The sequence below is a fragment of the Fukomys damarensis genome, unplaced genomic scaffold (genome assembly GCF_012274545.1).
Source record: "Fukomys damarensis isolate Sample0158 unplaced genomic scaffold, DMR_v1.0_HiC HiC_scaffold_17, whole genome shotgun sequence".
Classification (NCBI taxonomy): Eukaryota; Metazoa; Chordata; class Mammalia; order Rodentia; family Bathyergidae; genus Fukomys; species Fukomys damarensis.
The window spans coordinates 74,836,812-74,853,402 of NW_022900929.1; the positions used below are offsets into that span (position 1 = coordinate 74,836,812).

Below are 16,591 nucleotides of genomic sequence, written 5' to 3' on the forward strand. Positions count from 1 at the left end.
CGGGCGGCGGCGGAAAAGAGGGAGACTCGTGCACCGGGTCCCCGACCTTGGAGTCGCAGGCTCGCTGTTTGCTCAAAGCGCGGAGCTTCTGGATTGGCGACGGGCTGCCGGGTACTGTAGTGGGGGGCTCTGACTCAGATTTGTGCCGCGCGCCCCCTTTGGCCCTCCTGGGAAGATTGCGGACCCCTTCTCAGAACAGTACGTTTAAATGTGTTACGCAGAGTATTCTAAAAGAAACTTGTTACGAAACCCTTGTCAAAATGTTACAAGAGTTTGTGATATGTGCTTTGAAAAAATAACGCATCCAGTAAGACATAGAAGTGAATCGAATAGCTGTCGTGATTTTTTTATTGTTTAAACAGTCATAGTACATATTTGCAATACATAATGGTTACATTCATTGTGGGGAGTTGGTATACAACGCATCTCAATGCCTTTCACTTCCCCTTCCCCTCTTCCCCTGACTACTGTAATTTTCTTTTCTTTCTTTCTTTTTTTTCTTTTCTTTTTTTTTTTTGAGGCAGGGTCTCCCTTTGTAGTTCAGGCTGGCCCTGAACTCACTATGTAGCCAGGCTGGTCTCTAACTCACAGCGATCCTCCTGCCTCAGCCTCCCGAGTGCTGGGATTACAGGTGGGTACCACCGTGCCGGGTTTGGCTTTCCTAATTTTGAAACAGTAAGAAATATAAATAGTATTTAGAGATACTGTCAACACTATATCCGATTTCTATTGGTGACAAAAATCAAAGATTCTGCTAGTATTGCTGTGACTTCCTGGGAGAAAATGTTAAATTTTCATTAGATGATAGTTTGAGGAGAGATATAAAATTTTTTCCATCCAAGTTCATGAGCCCCAGATTAAGACCCTTTGACAGGAGACCCAGCTAATAATTTGGCTTCTGGGCTTGACGCTTCAGTTGTCATCAAAGAAGTCTCCTTGATTTTGTGTTTCTTTGAGCCTCAACTTCTGTGTTGTATAGTAGAAATAATAACACCTTCCCACATATTTAAGGGACTAAATGTTGTGTCTGGTGCAAAAGGGCTGAACTTGTTTGCCTTTAAGAGACCCAGGGCCCAAACTGCAACCCCAAACCCTTATGTATTGCAAAGCGCCAACCGTGCAATTTCACCTGAATACTGAGCTTTTGGTTTGGAAGAAATAACTGTACATGAACGTCTTTTGTCTAAAAACACAATCACAGAGCTTGCAATGATACAAACAGCTTTTTATTGCAAAGTGAAGTTTGCATTTGGTGCTCTTTTGTGCAGTTGACGTGATCTTTGCGGTTGTGTGCGTGATGATAAATTGCCACACGCTGGCGGAGGTGACCTGGCCCTGTGTCGACAGAGAGGGGTCTGTATCACAGGTTTATTGTCCTAGAGGGTGACCAGTGTCGCTGTACCCGAAACGTGGCCCATGCAGATAGTCCATACATTTTTACTGAATGGATCTGTGGGTTGGAGAAGGTTACTCGCAGCTATATCAAGATGGAATTCATGAAGGAGACACCTTGAGATTTGGGAAATGACCCTATTTAAATTTTGAGCTCTTCTTCCTTCTCCTCTTCCTCCTATTTTATTATTTATTGGTACCGGGGATCAAACTCGGGTCCTTGTGCTTACAAGGCGGGCGGCGGTGGAAACACTGAGCTAAATCCCCGGCCCTCTTCCTCCTATTTTAAATGGCAGAAGCAAATATATAAACACACCTGGAACTGGAGGCTTGAACTAAGAGGGCCTGTGGGGCCGTGCGACCCGTTCTGCAGGAGAAAATGAAATCGAGGGTCAATAGGAAAGCTGGATTCCTTAGCAGAAGTTTCTTCTCCATCTGGCCCGAGTCCAGCTTTGTTAATCTGATGGATGGTAAGGTCGAATTTGTCATATAAGGGATGGACACAGACCCGTGACAAATGTGTACGTTCCTCATTCTCTTTTCACCTTTCCCTGCTCTCTAACCCACTTCAAAACTCTCTGTTTCTGGATTTGTGGTAAACAGGAGCAGGGTGGGGAGTTTACTAAAAACTAGTTACTTAATTCCTTCATTTAAAAGTCTATGCAATATGATAAATATAGATGGTAATAATAATAAAGGTGGACCCAGCCACCTTCTTTCGGTGCTTTGTGACAGTGCTAAACTGTAGTAGAAGAGGGCGGCGGGGATTGTAAAGAGCAGGAAATTTAGAACCCTGTGCTTGGGAAGGGCAGGTACTATCACCGCGGACTGAATGGCTCCCGCCCCCCTTTCTGATGTTGGAACCCTAACCCGCTATGTCTTAGGATGTGACTGTCTCAGGGACAAGGCCTACATAGAAGTAGCTAAGTTGTTAGGTTACTGGAGTGGGGCTACAACTCACTGTTTGGGGCTCCACAGGGAAGAGGAAGAGGCAGGTGATAGGGGTCCCCGGGACAGGCTGTGTGAGGACGTGGCAAGAAGGTGGCCGTGTGGGAGCCAAGAGAGGCCTCGGGAGAAACCAGTCCCCATGCCACCTCGCCCAGCAACATTTCGGAATGCTCCCTAGGGTCCTGTCTGAGGCCACCAAAGTCTTCTTCACCTTCACGATTTTCACTGTGGCCTTCAGTGGGTGACTGGGGCCGCCTGTGGAGTCTCACAGTAGGCGCTTTCTAAGTCATGCTGGGGGCTGGGTGCTGTCCTTAACGAGTGCCCTTGAGTACTGGAAGGAAGCTCCCTCTAACCGCGATGAATTTCCAAGTTTTGGCCTTAGCTTAACCTTCAGGGAGCTTTTGTTCTATCCAGCAGGCATCCAGCAGCTTTGGCCCTGTCTGCAGGAAGGTGAAGAAACACTGTGTCCACCCTGGGAACGCCCCTGACTCCTGGGGCTTGTGGCCATTTTACTCTGCCACGACGCTTGGCTGTGTCCTTGGCTGTTTGTTCGAAGGCGGCCCACGATGATGTCTTCATGGCAAAGCGATGTGTCCTCACAGCCCCCTTGTGCAGATTTCAGATTGTGGACGCTCCCCAGGGAAGTGCGGGGTCTTGGAAATGTTGGTATTGTGCTTCTAGGAGAGGCCGTTCTGTTCTCTTGGCATCGGAGTTTGGAGGGTGGTCATGGAGCTTTCAAAGTCTGGGCAGTCAAATCTGAGCTGCTTTTGTTCAAAATTTTTATTTTGTTTATTTATTTATTTTTGTACTGGGGATCTAACTCGGGTCCTTGCACTTGCAAGGCAGGCTGGGGAACCACTGAGCTGAATCCCCCGCCCTGAGCTGCTTTTGAATCATAGAGGAGGAAGGGTTGTGCAAGTCAAGTAGAGACATCCACTTATTTCACACCCAGGAAACAGACTCAGTGTGGTTAGGTGACCAGCTTGTGGCCCCATAACCTCCAGTTCTCACTTAAAAAACGGGGTTAATACTTCCCCTCTCTGGTTGTGAGAAATTATGCAAAGCGTGTATCACAACGCCTGGTACATGGCAGAGCTTGCACAGATGCGGTTTTCTAGAAGCTTTCATTTCGCCTGGGGTCGTGCTCCCACCCCGGCAGCTGCCCAGGGAATCGAGGCGGGTAATGGAGCAGGCTTGGGACTTGGGCTTAGAGACGGGAGGTGCGGTTTCCCTTCTGATTCTGCTGCAGGGCTGGTTCTGAATCCAGCACTGTGTTGCTCAGAGATTTAGCTCAGTGGTTCTGCTGCCTACCTTGCAAGCACAAGGTCCTGAGTTTGATCCCAAACCAAACCAAAGTAAACAACAAAACAGTTTTGATCGTCCGTGAAGTTAGTAGAACCAGCGTCTCCATTTGATCGCCATCTCCTTCTTCTCATGAAGAGGTGCACAGTTCCAGGGACGGAAGGGGCCTTCGAAGCCACCAGCCCAACCCTTCCCCATTGGTGAAGAAAGCAGGCCCACAAGGGTTATGGAGGAGCTCTGCCTGGCGCTGCCTGGGTCATGGCCCCGGGTCTCCTGACGCCTGACACACTCAGTCACAGCTCTACCTGGAGCGAGCAGCTGTGTCATCCAAGTGGACACAGGAAAGGGGTGGGCTGCAGAGGACCTGACACACCCAGTCCCTCGTGTACGCCTTGTTCTGTCCTCACTATTAAAGGGCTGAACTTAGCGTCTCCCAGCATGTTCAAACAACAGAGGTATGGCTCGCCATGAAACTCTCTCATTGTGTGAAGACCTCACCCCCAGCCTCCCAGGGCAGGATCTGCCTGAATAATGGGCGGGTGGTGCCCGTTCACAGGGCCACTCTGCCCTGCTGAGCCTCCCCGTGTGGGAGACTGAGGGGAAGCCAGCGCTTGAGTTTATTGTGGTCATTAACAGAGGCAGGAAGCCAAGGCTTAAGTGATCCCTGCTGTATATGGGGGATTAGCCTCACATCCGGCCTCCCTGGTGCACACCCTGGCAGATGCAGATGTTAAAAGGAAACCAGAAACACCCTCGAGAGGAGATGGTTGGGAATTGTGGAGGTGAACAGGAACTAAGTCAGGGAAACCTTTAACTTATGATTAAAATAACCCAAGTCCATGACTTATCTGTCCTGTCTTGTTGGAACCTGAGCACAAGAGTTTTCCCTGCGGAAATATAACTTTTGTATTTTGCCTGACAGCTTGTATTGGTTTAACGACATTGTCAGTCTTCCCATGGTAAGGCTCTATCTGATTGTGAGATGGTGTTAAGTGTAGGCCAGGACATGATGACGAACCTCGCGGAGCTTTCATTGATACAAACAGCTGGCTCTGGTGTGCGAGCCGTCAGTTTGACACCACTGTGCTAGGGAGACTTATGGGAAATTTCTAAGCCTCAAAGGAGCTGCTGCTTCATGGTAAAGGCCTTATTTAGTGTTTCTTAAAAATGTTTTTAAAACTTATTTTTGTTTTTTTCATTAGTACATGTTTGTTGTGCACACTGCTTACATGCATTGTGGGGAGTAGCCACAGGTGTGTACCGTATCTTAATTCTTTTTTATTCCTCTTTCTCCATCCCAGTAGTCATTTCATTTATGGAAGCTCTATCTCCCTATTCCTATTGTCTAGCCATCTTTTTTTTAGCTGTTTAAATATTTATATTTTGGAGTTTTCATCTAAAAGAAATTTTGCAGTATTTAAGTTTGCGTCGGATTTGTTTCACTTAACGTGATGGTCTCAAGATGCATGTATTTTCCTACAAATGACTCAAACATATCCTTCTTTATGGCAGAATACTACTCCCTCGCATGTAAAGATCACATTTTCATTATCCGTTCATCTGTTGATGGACATGTGGGCTGCTACCAAGATTTAGCTGTTGTGCGTTCTGCTGTGGGTGTGCGTGGATCACGGTAGTATAATTTTAAACCAGTAACTCCTTAATGAAAATTCTTACGGTCTGCCACGGAGAGTTACAGAACTGGGGGATCCCAGTGTGGCCCCAAACCTAGAGTAGTCGGAGCTGCACGCTTGTGTTGTTGTTTTCTGGTCGCCTTTGTCTGGGTTCACTATTGGAGCCTTGCTTCCTAGCTTAACGTTTGAGTGAAAGTTTGACTTGCTAACAGCCCCGGGGTCTCCTACATGGCTTTGTAGGGCTGGGTGAAGACGGCTCCATTTTCTCCCTCTTTGCTAACAGCACAGTTCCTGAACACACTGGGGAGAGTGCTGCTGTCACTCAGGAGGTGAGGCCAGGGGAAGCCCCGCCCGCACAAGCCCTTCCGGGTTCTTCTCTCCCTCCCACCGTACTTTGGACCTTTCCTGCCCTTCCAGCAATCCAGCGGTTACTCCGGCCTTCCCTCCCTTGAAGGCGCCTGCACAAGCAGCTGTAATGTCATAGTTCCTTCACATGCTCCCTTCTTTATCTCCGTGACTAATAGTTGCAAAATCCCCTCCGATGCATGTCTCACGTTCACTTTTGTTTCATCGCCTGCGTCCTGCCTGCCTTCCTGAAGCAGTCAACTTCATGGGTCTTCCGGTTCTTTCCCTTTAGACTTATTTGTCACCGGCCCCTCCAGGCCTAGCACATAGCCTGGCACACAATAACAGCTTAAAAATGTCGAACTCAGCCAGATCTCGCCACTTCATCTCCTCGGATCTAAGTGCGTTCCATTAAGGACGCCGAAGACTCCGTGCCCAGCAGGGATCGCAGCTCACAGCGCAACAGGCTGAAGGGGAACTTCTGGGAGTCCCAGGGCCAGGCAGGGTGGAGGGGCCGGGGTGACTCAGCTGAAGCCCAGTGTGTCTGCGTGTCAGGACGCATTGTGGAACGTTTCTGTGATATATCCAGGGTTTCTTATGTTGGCAACGGATTCAGAATGGTAGGAAACAAAGCAAAGACTAAGGTGAAGGGAGAACTTTGGGCAAGCCTAGCAAAGCACCCTGGGCTGCAGGTCTGGGCAGCAGGTTGCTGCCCTGCAGCCCTAGGTGGGATTGTGATGCTTTTGGTCCTGGCCTCCAGGTGTAAGGGCTCCGATAGGTAACTCAGGCCTGTCCGATTGTATTTCGCCCTCTTCCAGCCAACACCTGCCCGAGGCTGCCTTCCTTTTGCACAGTTGGGTGACTCGCATTCCTAGTGATTCTACTTCTCAGACTCACACCCGGCCGTCTAGAGCTGACCAAGCTTGCCTTCACGGCCCTGTTTCCGCTCTCAGGATTGCTTTCTCTAAAGCTGCGTTGTCTGGACCCCCAGTCCTCCTTTCCCAGCCTCTGTCGTGTCTGAATCCTTATTCGCCCTCCTATCCGGGCACCTAAGTCAGGCCCCTGTCATTCACTCCCCACACCCCTGCTGCAGACGAACGCCAGACTGATGTGGGGAACCGCAGAACTGGCCCTGTTTGTCCTGATTAATTTCTTCAATACCGCGATCATCTCCCCCAAACTGGCCTCTTTGTTCTGTTGCTTCCTGGGCCTTTGTTTCACGGTGTTGAGCCTTCATCCTCAGCGTGGCCCCGTACAGTCTGGCAGAGACACTCCCTTTGGACGATGGTCCTCTTGGTGTCACTCAGTGCCACTGTCCTAGCTTGTTCTGGGCCCTCCACAGTGACTGGCAGGTGTATACCTGTCTGTGGGCCGTTAGCAGGATCACAGGCTCACGGCCGTGGGCTGCCAGTGTCAGGGAGGGTGTCTGGGAAGCAGCTGGCCCGCTCCAGGAGAGGTTCGGGAAGTACCCATCACAAAGACGCAGACAGGCTGAGAGGGGAGTGGTTAGTGCCACAGATGAGCAGAGCACGGCCAGTAGGACGTCCGACCCGCAGCTGAGGACCACCGCCAGGGTCCAGCTGAGCTAAGGACAGGGGTGGGGAGCATTGTCCACTGACGGGACCCAACTGGAAGCTGGAAGGCAAGGGAGGCTGGGAGATGCACAGCTTCCAAGTCTGTCTGCAGAGCCCATCATTTATACTAGAGGTGATCAAAAAATATGGTGAATGTTTCAATTAAAAAAATTATTATTGCCGGGTGTGGTGACGCACGCCTGTAATCCCAGCACTCAGGAGGCTAAGGCAGGAGGATCGCTGTGAGTTCTAGACCAGCCTGGGCTACACAGTTCCAGGTCAGTCTCAACTACATAGTGAGACCCTGTCTCAACCCCCCCAAAAAAATTATTATGGGGGCAGGGCCAAGCCGTCACCATATCCCACCAGACCCGCGTCCAAACAAGTGAAGATTAAGTTAAAGATACCTTTGCCAGAGCCAGAAATGGAAACAAAGACTTCCAAAAGTATCTGTTGAAAATGAGCAACTTGTGGTTGGATCACGTGGTCAGCCTTCAGGTTCCTGGGATGAGGGTTATGGATTCCTTCGTTTTGCCCCCGTTGGAGGACAGGCAGCCTGCTCTCTCTCTCTGCTGTTCAGGTTAGATTCTCAGAATGCCCAAGGGTGGGAGTGGATATTCACTGCATGGTCTTGAGGTCATTCTCCTGTTCATCCAAAAATGTTGTATGCAGCAGCAAGAGCGACTCTGAAAAAGGAGTTAGGCGGCCGCCACATTAAAGAGGGCGGATTTGGTACAGCAAAGGAAGATGTCTCCTTGCATGGGTATAAGAAATACTTGCTGTCCCAGTCTTCCCCGCCCCACTGACTGCAGCAGAGGAAGAATTACGGCTGGTTAAAATTAACGAGGTACGGACTGATGTGGGTGGGGACAGTAAGCGCCAAACACGACAAGGAGTGGCGGTCCCATTCTGGAGAAGCTTTTCAGGCTTTGGGAAAACTGAGTAACAGCTGAACTATGTGCAGTTGGAAACAGATACAAAGAGTGAAATTATAGTTTTGGCCAACCCAATAAGTACCGATCTGCCAAAGAGGACTCCCAAGGGTTCTGCACATAACCCTTCCTTTCTGAATAAACGTTCCCACGAAGGGGGCGACGTAGGGTCCGTAGTTTTTATTTATTCAGTGCTGAATACACATGCACTGTAAGAGAATGGATGCTGTGTTCTAGCTGCAGGAGTCGTCTGCTAAAAATTGCAGAAAGAAAACTACAGCCAGGGATTTAGCTCAGTGCTTTCCCGCCTGCCTTGCAAGCACAAGGTCCCGAGTTCGATCCTTGGTACCATTCCCCCCAAAACAAACAAACAAACAAACAACTCAGAAAGACAACAACAGATGGATATAACCAGAAAGATCAGGATAGCAGTGGGGGCGAGCTGACTGCTCATTTCCTTTATGAGGAAGTGCATCCTAAGCGGCATGCGTGAAAGCAAAGGTTTGCAAAACCAACAGGTCCTGCGGGGAAGAGGGGGATAAGAAGTCTTATTAGGGACCCAGCTGAAACAGAAGCGACTGCTGATTATTGTTATATTACACATTGCGATACTAGGTTTTAAAAATTCAGCTTTTAGTAGAGGAGAACTGAAATCATTCCATGTTATATAGTAGAGGGAAAATTGTGCTTTTTGAAAAATAGCACTTTTCCCTTCTATGTAATTTAAAAATTAATGTTATAGAAGCCTCATGATTTCTGGTTTTGAACTACAGCTAGAAAGAGTTTCAACATAGTCATGTTTAATTGTGGTGCAGTTTTCTTACAGTGCTGATTTCACACTTTCACATGACTATTAAAATTTTATATCATTGGGCCAGTTTGAGAAAGTTGAATGTCTTAAAGTAGGGTATATGTCTTATTACTCTTTAGTGAGACATCTGATTTTTTTTTTTTTAAAGAGAAGCAGAAAAATCTTAAATATTCATCCTACTTGCTGAATATGTTGAGGACCAGGTTAGGTTATTTTCTAAGCAGAAAATTTAGTGTGCCTCAGGAAAGGTGGAAAGTTGGTTACTCTAAGGAGCAATGCTAACTCTCGTCAGCCTGGGATCAAGTCTGCGACTTTTCCAAATAGTGCTTTATTGCATCAGTTTTTTAGATTTGATGCCTTAGTTTTTTTTTATGGCATTAAGATTTCTGAAGATCAGCTTACTCTGAAACTAGGGTAGCAGATATTTTCTATAATGCAGAATTTCTGTTGCCATTAAACAATAAATTCTTTTTTCTAGTACTTTGAAAAAATTTCTTTCCAAAGTAAGTCATTTCACTTTAAGTGCTATGAGGCCACATGTTTATGTTCAGATTAAAATTTAAGTTGCTATCATTGTAAAGGAAACAAAACTAAAATGAAAAATGTTGAAAACATTGCAGAATTTTTTTCTCCAAAATCATTTATAGGCAAATTGAGTTCTTTATCACTTTTTAGCAAATACTCAAATTGAAAACTGACATCCTAGTGCTACATAGCCTAACACAGATAAACATGTAGCCTATGAATCTTGTTTCATTTCATGTCTTATTTCAAAACATACTTAAATTTTCTCTAAAGCTTTGCATCTTCATTTACAATGTAGAGAGATTTTGAGCCTTGCAGTTCTCTGACAATTGAAATAAGGGAGCTAGAATACTTCATATTTAATCTGTTAAGGAGTCATAACCTGGAGGAATTTTCTAAGTGAACTGTGGGTATCCAGGATTTGGAATTTCTTGACCTAAACTTCATACTGCATAAAACAAATAGTAGAAATGCACATTTAATAGTATAAAATGTGAAGCACTCCTGGCTAAACCTTAACATCTAAGGTAAAACATGCACTTTTCTGAAATTTAATATGTGTTGGAGTAAAGCATATAATTATGGCTTGACAGATTTTTAAAAATAGAATTAAGAATATTTGTGTGGATTTTTGTTTGTTTACAAATAATTCGACTATTTAAACTTGCAGAATAGTCAAACAGTAATGTACTTGTTTTCTAAAGATCTACCCTGACTTTTCCCATGGGTGTACAAATAGACCACACACACACACATACACACACACATACACACATTATTGCATTAAGAACCCTGGAGCTATGCTGTAGACCATAGCTGAAGCTATAATTTTCAGTCAAGATGATTATCTGTCCTGAAGATATAAAATAATTTACTAGTGAATGTTTTTCCTGCACAGTTCATGTGCAGTTGTACTCAAAAGTCCACTACCCTACATGAACGCAAATGGACATTCCAGGATATAGATGTGATTGTATAATCTTAAACTAATTATTAAACCAATGACTGCTGAGAGTCAGTGCTGCGTTTGTATTGGAATATAACTCATTGTTTATATTCTGTTCAGGCAGCACTAGATGATGAATAACACATTCCCAGTATATTTATATAAGTCAAAAATTGCATACCTTCTGTGGACACTTTATAAGTGTATTTTATATCACAATAACAGTTTTTTCCCTTTTTAAAGAAATTACTGATGCATCACCATTAATCTCAGCATGCTCCTCTCACTTTGAGCCCACTCATCCCATCTGTCTTGTCGCATTCTGAAGCAGCTCTGGATGACCACTTTCATGAGTGTCTTTATGAGGTGTGATTAAAAAATACAGTGAGCCAGGTGCGGTCACGCACACCTGTCATCGCAGCACTCAGGAGGCTGAGGCAGGAGGATCGCTGCGAGTTCGAGATCAGCCTGGGCTACACAGTGAGTTCCAGGTCAGTCTCAACTACATAGTGAGACCCTGTCTCAAAAAAACCAACCAACCAACCAACAAAAAATACAGTGAGTGCTGCTGGGCTATCCAGTGGAAAGGCAGGCTTGTAAAAACATGACACTGTGGCCTCATCCACCTTATTCACCGGCTGTATGTCTGACATGTGAGTATATTGAATAAATCCACCCATCAGTTAATTCATTCTTCTTAGCAAATGTTTTTGCGATTCTTTGTATTACCAGGTAGAACGCTAGGTACAGAGATAGCAGAGCCTACATTCTAGTGGAATGGAATACAAGTCAGTCCTCTCCTCCCTCCTCAGTGATGGTACCATTCTGAAGAAGTTCCAGAGGGGCCGGCCTGGCCCAAGAGGGTGTGGCTGGCGTGGGAGAAGGGGGAAGAGCAGAAGTGGCTAAAAAGTCTAAAAAATCAACATATTCCAATCATTGATCTTTTGCTTGCTGATTGATGCCTTTAGTGTTTTTAGAAGTTTTTATCTCACTCAGAGCTGACATAAATGCCTACTTAAAATTTCTTTTACGATTTTAATGGCTTTTGGAATTTTTTTTGGGGGGGTACTGGGGATCGAACTTGGGACCTTGCACTTGTGAGGCAGGCGGCAGAGCCACTGAACTAAATCCCTGGCCCGTTAATGGTTTACTTTTAATACTTCAAAATTTAAATTAACCTGGCTGTGGTGGTGCATGCCTGTAATCCTAGCACTCAGGAGGCTGAGGCAGGAAGACTTCCCTTAGTTCCGGGCCAGCCTGGGCTACATAGTGAGACACTGTCTAAAAAAAAAAAAAAAAAAAAAAAAAAAAAAGACCTTCTAACATTAAGAAAGAAAACATTCTCCTGAGTGTTGGTTCACCTTCTCCTTGGTGTTCATCATCAGTACATATAGTGTCTGTCACTCTTCCTGTCACCGGGAGCTAGAACTCCTGGGAGTAGGAATGGGACTAGGATGAGGATGCTCCTGTCTGTCCGCACTGTTCCTTAGTAGATACTCCCTGAGTAGCTCAGAAACGTTCTTAAATGGCAGCATAGTTGCGACCATGCGTAGTTCTATTTCTTCACAAAGATACTGTTACATATTTGACATAGTTAAATGTTACCGAGTTTGTATGCCTTTGTGCAGGAAATAAATTCTGTAAGTAAAAATGTAGTTTAGATTGTGTTTCCCAATTTTAAGTTCCTTTTTTTTTTTGAGGCAGAGTCTCACTCTGTAGTTCAGGCTGTCCTTGAACTCACTGTGTAGCCAAAGCTGGCCTCAAACTCATGGCGATCCTCCTGCCTCGGCCTCCCCTGTGCTGGGATTACAGGTGTGCACCACCGACTCATTTCTGAACGCCTTTCTGAGTAGGTCTGTTGGGCGCTACTTCTTTACAAGGGTTAAGTGGGTAAAAGAGATGTGAAGATTTCTCTTGGTAGAGAAGATCTCAGATTTCAACAGAGCCAATGATAGAGTCAGACAAGGAAAGAAAGAGCTGGTGCCACATTCTTTCAGAGTAATTGCTGCATTAAAAAATCAAACAGTAGCTATGTTATTTAGTTGCAAAAATTTGGCCCAATTATCCACATAATTGCAGCATTCTTCAGTAGTATGTAATGGAATTGCTTTTTAGTGTTAATCTTTTTTTTTTTGGTACCAGGGATCGAAGCTGGGTCCTTGGGCTTGTGAGGTAGGTGCCAGAACCACTGAGCTAAATCCCTGGCCCTGAAATTGCTTTTTAAATGCCACCTGACAGTTCAGCAGATATGTAAGGAGAGGAAGCAGAGGAAAAATTTGTTAAACATGTGAAATCTTCTGTCTGACCGAGCAGTTGGTGAGTGCATTTTAATGTAAGTGCATTAAAATGCACCCAGATTTATTTCATCCAGTTTGGCGAGGCCAGCCAGTTAGGAGAGGACTGCCGGGGAGGAAGACAGTTTTGGACACAGTTCTTTTAAGACAGGAAGCTCAGCATACCATGTGGGGCCACACGGGGGCGCAGCTGGGTGGGACAGGAGCAGGAAAAGCGAATGGAAGACATGGGTCAAAGTCAGTATTGCAGCTTCTGTGAGGCAGGGAGAGGGGCTGGCCAGCGTTGGGTTTGGCCAGTTGGAATCATTCCAGCGGGCTGTCGTGTCGGGGTTGCCCCTGCTTGTCTGATACCCGGCCCTGGGCCATTGAGGCAGAGGAATGTTGTCTCTTGGGAGGCGGGTCAGTGTGTGGGTGCTGTGTTGGCTGGTGTATAAGCCAGAGGTAGGCTCACAGGTAATTCTTTACTCTCTCCAGGAGTTAGCCAGGCCCGGGAGGGGCAGCCCCTCTGGGATATCAAATGTCAAACCGTGCTGCAGAGAGAGAGGGGGGAGGGAGGAGGAGGGGGGAGAGAGAGACTTGATTAAATTAATAGGACTCAGAATATCTCCAGGAAGAGGAAGAGCCACTTGTCTTCCCGATTTGGTGGAGTGTCTGACTCAGCACCATTGATAAGTGCCGTGAATATTGCTACACACAGTATCTGTGCACCGGATGCAGGTGAGCTTCTCCTGTGTGCAGTGGTGCACACCTGTAATCCCAGCACTTGAGGGGCAGCTGAGTCAGGAGGAGTTCAAGTTTTTCGGTCTACCCGGGCTTCACAGTGAGTTCAAGGCTGGCCGGGACTGCATAGTGGGACTCACTTAAAAAAAAAGAAAAACAGAAACTTCTGTAAAGGAGCCATAGTGTTAGTGAAGGAATGTTTGCTCTTTTCTTGGCACCCAAGTGGTGCTAATCCAGCGACGGTTAACAGTTTCTTTCCTGATAGTCTTCCAGATTTAGACCTGCCCATTCGTGGTTTGAGTCAGAGGGTGTGGTAGCTGTATTTATGTCAACTTGATTGGGCCATAGGGTGCCCAGGGACTTGGCTGAACGGTGTCCTGGGTGTGTCTGTGAGGGTGGTTATGGGTGAAATGAGCATGAACTGGGGAGAGGAAGGAAAAGCCCGATACGCCCATGAACAGGAGAGAATTCTTTCTGCCTGAACGCCTTCTGCTGGGACATTGCCTTGAGACTCAACTGCAACCTCGGGCTTTCCTGAGTTATTACCGGGCCCTTGACTTGAACTGTGCTATCGGTTCTCCTAGGCCTGCAGCTGGTTGACCGTAAAACCTTGGGACTTTGTCAGCCTCCACAATTGTCTGAGGCAGTTCCCAGAAGTGTCTGGCATAGAATAGGGAAAGTGGTGATGTTTGTTCTGCTTTCCTCCCTCCTTCCTTTCTACCCTTTCCAGTCGAGTCTTGGTTTTGTCCTTTATTGGTTGTGTGGCCCTGAGTCTATCTCTGATCGGTTTCCTTCAGCCCCATCTTTTCCTGGTATGAAATAGGCCTTCCCTGTACGGAGCCTGGTGCTCAGCACATGGGAGCGTGGAGCACAGCAGTGATAGAATGTTAGGGATCAGGGGCTACTTTCGCATTGTTCAGAGAAGCTGTGCCATGTAGGGAGGAGGTGCGAGGTGTGGGAAGGGGCTCCACAAAGTGCAATAGTGGCGTTAGGAGCGGACTGGCTAACTCAGCGGGGCCCAGAGCAGTGCTGTAGATGCTAGAGGTGGATTTACCCAGAAAGAAACAGAGTTTATACTTCGGGGTTCCTGTCTTGTACAGGCACCTGTGGGTACAGGGAGTTTTCACATATTCCAGGAGGGCAGGTGTATTAGTCAGCTCTCCTGTTGCCGGCACATACTCCCTGGCACCCACAATTTAAAAGAGGAGAGGTTTAATTTGGTTTAGGGTTCTGGGGGTTTAGTCTATGGCTGGCTGGCTCTAAATCAGAAACACCACGGTGGAAGGGCCTGGCGGGGAAGGCTGCTCACCTCATGGCAGCCAGGAAGCCAAGAGAAGGGAGGGGCTGGGGCAAGTGTACACCCTTTCGGGTCACACGCCCAATGACCCAGCTCCGAACTGCGCTCATCAGTGGACTCATCCACTGATGAAAACCATGCCCCGTGAGCCAGTCAGCTCCCAAAAGCCCACTGAACACTCGAGGCTTGGGAGGACATTTTAGAGGAGCTATGGCCAGGTTCTAAACAGGAAGCATTTCTATGTGTGTGTTTCTGAGAAAGTGCCTAAAAGATCTCAGAAGAAAGGGTCCTGAGTGAGATACTTTAGCTACTGCTGTGATGACAGTTTCTCCCCGGTTTCCTGTCAAATCCTGTCTTGGAATAATTTGGCCTGGAGTTACAGTAACTGACGAAAGCCCTAGGGCTGAAGGAAGGAGGCCAGGAGGCTGTGGGCTCGGAGGGTTGCCGTGGAGGAGGAGGAGCTGTTCTGAAGTCTCCTCCCCTGGGAGGCCCCCTAGACTCCCTACCTGGGCTCACTCAGCCGCCTCGGAGCCCTCGGGGCTCAGATGACGGGGTCACGAGGGCTCAGATGACGGGGTCACCCCTGACAGCTTGGCGTCGTTTCGCCCGGGTCTGGTGGGACTGCAGGGTGGGTGATAAAGCAGCTGGTGGCCGTTTTCTGCCAGTTTTCCTCTTTGACTTTGGAAGTGATCCAAAGGCTGTTAAACACATCGGCCCTTGGCTATTGAAACCCAAGCGAAGTGAGCCATGCAAAGAGCCACACACTGTTTCCTCGGAGGCGCGGGAGCTGAAGGGGTGACGACAAGCTCAGCGGCGTGCGAGCACTGTGAGGTCGAGGACGCTCTGCATAAGCTTGCTGAGACACCTGCTCTGTCTGAAGGGAAGCGGGTGTCCCAGCGGCTCACAGCCAGAGTGGCCGGTTGGGGAGCTTTGGGCACACACAGTCCCTTCTGCTGGACCCAGGTCTGCGGCTGGAACCTGATGTAGGAGAGGCCCAGGCAGCTGCCTTAGCTTTTAACGAGCAGGGATTTTACTTCTGCACTTAGACTGTTGCTGTATCAAAGCGTTTATTTTGATCCGGTGAAGGAGGAACTCAACGGATTTAGGATCAGTTGGGGGTTTTTTATATAACTTCAAAGCATGGCATTATTTAATTATGAAATAGATCACATCTGCCACTTGCTAAAGGAAAACTAAATTTGCCTCATTTATTGATTTTTAAAAAGCATGTTTCACATCATAAGAATGCAGAGGTAAGGTGGTTGCATCCTTGGTGTAACTGGTAGTTCATTCTTATTTCTTTAACATTTCATTTTAACAAGTATATAACATTTCAGGCTCTGTCCTTGTTTTGTTGACTGAGTTTTATTTTTTCTCTGCTGACTTTGGGATCAAGTTTGGCTTTCTTTTCTTTTCTGCCTTCTAGTTAAGATTGTGTGGTTGTCACTTCTATAAATCTTTTTTTTTGTTGTTGCTATAAACTTGGTTTAAGTCAATGCCAGAAATTCCTGTTCATTCCTGAGTGAAGTTTTCAGATACTGCTTTTAAAACCAAGAGTCTTATTTTTGTTCCTCAAACACTGACAACCAGTTCTCTGATACCAGCGGTGTCTCCCACAGTTCGGTTCGGTTTTGACATTGACTCTTGGAGGGAGTGAGGTCCTCCAGGGTTTTAGGCTCAGCCCCTCACTACAGGACCATCCCCACTTTGAACACTAGCCACTGTGAGGACCCAGTGATCCCCACTTGTATTTGGCCAACACAATTCTGGATTCCCACAATCCCCTGCAGTCTTCACAATTGGATAAACTTCTCACAAAACTTGGGGAAAGTGTTTACTTCTTCTTCTTCTTCTTCTTCCTCCTCCTCCTC

General features: G+C 46.9%; 1 protein-coding gene and 1 pseudogene across 2 annotated transcripts in view; both read left to right on the plus strand.

Annotated features, from left to right (window-relative positions):
• Positions 1–16,591, plus strand: part of Sqor (sulfide quinone oxidoreductase) — a 47,190-nt gene that overhangs the window by 4,254 nt on the left and 26,345 nt on the right. Inside the window, exon 1 of one of the 2 annotated variants that reach the window (XM_010632495.3) lies at positions 606–631. The exons of the other annotated variant lie outside the window; for it this stretch is intronic. The gene's annotated coding sequence lies outside the window, so the exon portion shown is untranslated. Of the gene's footprint in view, positions 1–605; positions 632–16,591 lie in introns of those variants that run through there. 2 annotated transcript variants of the gene reach the window in all.
• On the plus strand, positions 2,508–15,519 carry LOC109118306 (annotated as a pseudogene).